The sequence below is a fragment of the Fistularia commersonii genome, chromosome 22 (assembly GCF_037954325.1).
Source record: "Fistularia commersonii isolate RoL2024-O1a breed Wild chromosome 22, RoL_Fcom_v1.0, whole genome shotgun sequence".
NCBI classification, from domain to species: domain Eukaryota; kingdom Metazoa; phylum Chordata; class Actinopteri; order Syngnathiformes; family Fistulariidae; genus Fistularia; species Fistularia commersonii.
The window spans coordinates 14,622,501-14,628,316 of record NC_141305.1 but is presented as its reverse complement, the minus strand read 5'-3'; positions in this window follow the sequence as shown (position 1 = coordinate 14,628,316).

Sequence of the window (5,816 nt, the reverse complement as noted above, 5' to 3'; positions counted from 1 at the left end):
TCAATAAATAAGAAAATAAATCCAAATAATCCGCAGGTTGTCCTTGTAGATAGGAGGAGGCGTGGATGACGGGTCAGAGCTTAATTTCCATTGATTGGAATGAGGGCCTGACACCTACGCTGCTTGTCATTTTGCTGAATTTGGTATCTACTGATGAACACCAGGTCCCTGAACGTAGCGCCTTGCAGTGCGTCCGTCTCAGGCGCCAGTCTCACATCGAGCCTCCATGCGGGTGGCCGAAGATTTATTAAAATTCTTTTGACCTCCGCTTCACTTTGCGCGCGGACGTATTTCGGGCATTGGGAAAAAGCAGTTTGCACAGTAATAGATTGTGGTCTCTGAAAGAATCCATGCATGTTGAAAAAAAAAAAATAGAAATACGCAAGTCAACACTGTGGGATTTTCATTTTAATATTTTTGTGCTTGAAATATACTCAAAATATTGGGAATGTGCACGGCTATCAATTTGAATTGATAACATCAAGCACCATTGGGTGTATGTAGCCTATATGTTGTAACCATCGAAGCCTCATCACTGCATGGGCTCAATATTTGTCCGATGGCTGTTGAAATCACATTTTCAATGAGAGCGCAATAAATTGACGCTTGGCTCGAAGTACATGAAGTGAAAGCTGGGCAACTGTCATGTTCCACAGTGAGGCTCCAACATTCAGCTGCAGCAAGCAAAAGGATATAAAGGACTCTCTCTCCCTTTCTCTCTCTCTCGCTCTCGATGTGTATGTATGCATATATGCTTTACGATAACGACTTACAAAACATCAAGCCAGGTACATTTTATAATAATTAATATTGTCTTCATATATGGATAGCATGGATCAGTTCATTTAAATACTTTGCTAAATAAGAAGTTTTGTATAAGTTAATGAAAATTTAATGTAAAGGCTTTGAGTTGAAAGTTTAAGTTTATTGACTTTTTCAAGCACAGATAAAAGGAAAGGGGGGAAAAAACTTGATATAATTTCTTTGAACATAGGGCGGCAACTGATGCTTATTCTTATCAACAAATACGCTAAAATTAGTGGGGTTAGTTTAGTAGTTCCAATGAAAGTATTGTGGAAATGGTGGGAATTGTCTGTCGTTTCAAAGCCCAACAACTATCTCACATATTTAACAACAAAAATATAAAATTTCCTGTTGAAGGGAGAAAAAGAAGCCCGATGAACCCTATTTTTAAATGTCACCATACACCGGGATTTGCTGGTGAAACTGAGCTCAAAATGAAAACTGGATATCATCATATTGTGATATATACTTTCACATGGATCTAGTTTGTGGGCCCATGACATCATGTGCAGAACAGCGCAGATGAGTTTTATGTAACTGTTTCAAAGATCTCTTTTTGTTTTATTTTTCTCGAATAAGTTGAACTCCCTACCAGGTCAAGATAAGCCCTATACTTTATCAATATCATGTAAGTTTTTTGCAAGTTCTTTGCTGTAGGAGGCTGGTCATCAAGATTTTGTCAACACAGTTTGACAATGAACCACAAGATGAACAATGGATCAATGCAAAATGTTAGATCAGTAATTTTATTTGCAAAAATGAGTTAGTTTTAAAATCTGAAAATATACAGTGGCGAATGGCTGTTTAAAACAACTTAAAATGATCAATTCGCTCTTAACCTATCAAAATTGAAAAACTTTATGTCGACTAAACTCTTGTCTTTGTGTTGTGTGACCATAAACAGAGTAATTTCAGGTTTGTCTGTTCAAATGATGCCGCACAAAGCAGTGTTTTAATCAAGAATTTTCTGTTATTTTTGCCAGTTATACTGCCATATAGTGTGCATATATATATAAATATATATATATATATATATATATATATATATACTCAATTGCTACTAGAGCTACAAACTATAGTGCTATAGTGCTAGTGCTACAAACTATATATATGTATGTGTATACATGCATGTATATATACATATATATGTATGTGTGTGTGTGTTTGTGTGTGTGTGTGTGTATAAACCTGCAAGAACATTATCAGGAAAAAAAAAAGTCAGTGTGAAATTTTCAGACACGATCTTTCAAAATCATTTACAAATCAGCTAAAAAAACAGGATTTATTTGGATTTAGTTTTTAGTTTTTGGTCATTAAAAACAAGTTTCTGCATCAGTATTGATATCTGCTTCATTTTGTCTTAAACTAAGAATTTTATAACTGTTTTTGCTCAGGTGTTGAAGTTTGGGAGCTCACCTGCCACTTTCTACACACATTGTGGAAAAAAAAAAGTTGACTTCATGCTCCGGCTTTGGCATTTCTTACATCCAACTCAATATTCATTGATATTTGGAATTGATTGTGAAATGACTGGGTGCAACCAGTGCCACGTAATGAAACCAACTGTAAGTTAGGATGGTGGGAGAAAGTCTGCGGGATGGTTTGGTTGGTTTTACATCAGGCAAGGAAGGGCTTTGTCAGGTCCTACTCAGGGATTCATTCTATCCCTTGGGGCAGGGTGTAGGGAGGGTCGGGGGGCAGCTTGCCGAGAGCAGGAGGGGCAGGATGGTGGTCACCCCCTCCCCCTCCCCACTGTGCCCCTTGAATGATCGTGCAGGGGGAGTACAGTACAGGATACAGGAGGGAAGGGGTCGGGGGGCCTGCAGAGCGAGAGAGAGGCAGGCATATGTGATCTGTCATGTTCTGTTTTCTTCTTCCTTGCAATAAATCTGATGTGACACACATGTCATATAACTTTAAATATGACAGTTACCTGAGGAATCTGTATTTGAAATAAATTAATATTTTATGAAAAAAAGTTGAGCTTCAACATTGTCATATGAATCACATAGGACAAGCCCATTCTTAAAATGTGAATTCCGATTTTAAAAGAGCATGCAAATATGTTATAAGGCATTTATCTTAAAAATATAGCATATACACTCCAATGTATTTGTTAATACATTCAAAACTCAGAAAGAAAGTAGAAGAAAGAAAATCAAAGAACAAGATGAGAGCGAGAGAGCGAGAGAGCGAGAGAGCGAGAGAGCGAGAGAGAGAGAGAGAGAGAGAGAGAGAGAGAGAGAGAGAGAGAGAGAGAGAGAGAGAGAGAGAGAGAGAGAGAGAGAGAGAGAGAGAGAGAGAGAGAGAGCACTCTAGCAGCGGATGGTGCAAGAAAATAAATTAAGGTGCTTAAATTGCTGACCAGGCTTTTTGTTTCTGTCCTGTGGAGAAATGAGATTAGTACATCTTTGAAAGGAAATGTGCCCAAAAATATCATTGCACTGATTTTTTAGGCTTATATTTTGTTAGAATGAGAACCCCACCTCAAAAAAAAAAAAAAAAACAAAGCAGAAGAAGTCAGTTTTCATTATAGAAAGCAAATTTGCCAGTCTGTCTTCTTTGACAAATATACATGTGTTTTTATTTTTAACACCTATCCATCTTCTGCCGTTTTTCATAAGGGATGCTGGAGCCTATCCCAGCTGTTATCAGGCGAGAGGCGGGCAGCGAGTTTTGCTTAAATAAATAAATAAACAAACAACAAATAATTTGGTTTCATTATACATTTTCAGAATATAAAAATTTCATAAATACAATAATTTACATGACCAATACGTCATTCAGATCGATATCACTATTGCGAATAGCCACCTACAATCAGCAGCAGGAGCAACCATACTGAGAAGAATCTGCGCAATCTATTAGGTAGTAATGATAATAAATACAGTGAAGTTCTTTAATCGCCCAACCCAATTGGAATATTGCCTTTTTGAGGTTACATGCAACAGAAAAAGAAAAGAAATCGGCAATTCATTTGACTGTCGCCGTACGAACTATTTGTAAAGGAAATGAACGGAAAACAATGTGATTTTGAGAAATGAGGCTCCGAAAGGAGCATCTTCCTGCTGTGGACTGATGCCAGGACAATGGTGTGAGGAGATGCAGAATTGGCTCTCCATCAAGCCTTCGTCCAGATGCTCATGTTTCCAGGCAACACGGAAGTCAGGCAGGTCGACTTTAAAGGGTTCATCGACAGAGAGGCCAGAAGCGCAAGGAGGATATAATATGCACACCTACCTAGGAAGCAACATGGAGACAGATTACCTCGCAGTCAGGGGCTAACCAAACCCAGACTCACTGATTAGCCTTCAAAGTGCACTTTGCTGTTATTTGATGAATACAGCTATTTCAAAGTGTGGAATTAAAACAAACTAAAAAAAATTCAGCTCTCCATATATGTACTGACATAATCTGAATTTTCAGGATCTTCCATTAAAATACCATAAGTAAACAACAAGCAAGGACCGTGAAAGCCGCTATGACATTACAACATAATCACCAAGCCATTGCCCTAAACCGAAAAGACGGGACCTAAAATCGACTGAAGAACTGACAAATATTTTGAAAGAAATTAACTAGAAAATCATCGAGAGATCACCAAAAATCCATAAAGAAATAAGCCTTAAAATGAGAATCAAATGCAGTAACATGTTTGTGGAGGTTCTCAGTCATCCAGGTCATGGTGAATTCTTGTCTTGGCAGCTTGATTTGAGTTTCTTCACTTGAAGATGTTTCAAGTCTCACCTGAGAGGCTTCTTCATTTTTAATGACCGGTGGGGAGTTTCGAATATAACCAAGACAACCGAGACGAGAAGATTGCAACAAGAAAACAAATGCAGTAATAACCTGCAAAATAACTCATCAAAAAGATAAAGGCATGAAATAGATATAGACTTGCTAGACATGGTATTTTTCAAGACGTGTATATGTAGAAAATACTTCATATATGTCCTCATCTTTGCAGTTTTATCATAATCTTCAGAGGGGAATTAAAATGAAGTTCGCACTTTGCTTTTCCTCTGCAGTTTTCATTAGCCATCTTGTCGAGATGTTTATTTCACAATAAAAAGTAATCCGATTCTCCTTTTGTTTTTAAATGCTAAAGATTAATTGAATGTACTCATATTCATTTCAACTTGACTGGAGGACTTCAGCGTGATACTGTTCTTTTCAATTTGGTCTTGCAATATTTGCCAGTTTTCATTTCTCAAATGCCTCCGAGTACAAACCAATTTTAATTTTGAGTCGGGAGAAAAAAATGGCACTGCAGCTTCTCTGAGGGCCGGCATGACGCCAACCAATAATCAATAGATGTATGGGAATGAAAACAAGCCAGTGGTTTTCATTGACATTTTATTTTACAAGCTGAGACAAACAAAGGTTTCCACCTTTCACTCCTCATTTCCTGTTTTCGTGCTTCTATACAAGATAATAACAAATGCGTTCTGCCAGAAGATGTGCTGAGACATATTGAGACCTCGTGTGGTTTTCAGTGGTTATTCCTACTGTGTGTTTTAAAGGATAGAAAATTTTCCTGGCCCATTTGCTCCAAACAGAATTTCACACAGTACAAGGTAAGATGAAGTCCTGTACGTTTAATGCAGTTTCGCCAGGATGTTTGTTGGTTCAGCTCCTGAGTTGAAATGCCCCCCTTCAGCATATAAAGTGAGTGATCTTTCAATTTTGTGATTTAGGAGATAGAATAATTAGCAGAGCATTTTGGTTGTTTTTTTTCCCCCCTCTTTCTATTAGTTTGTGTTTAGCCGTTTTCAATATCTTTTGACTTAATGCTCTGTAATGATTTTAATAATTTCTGTATTTTTTCCAGGTTTATTTTATGTGTTTGTCTCATCTGTATGTTGCAAATGGTTTTGGTAATAAATTGCCATTTTATTCTTCGTATTTTTCAAAAATCACTCAGACGACTTTTCATTAGAAAAAACATGAAATATAACAGTTGGATGATACCTAATAAACTGTATATTAAAATGTAGCTTGCAGCAGTGACA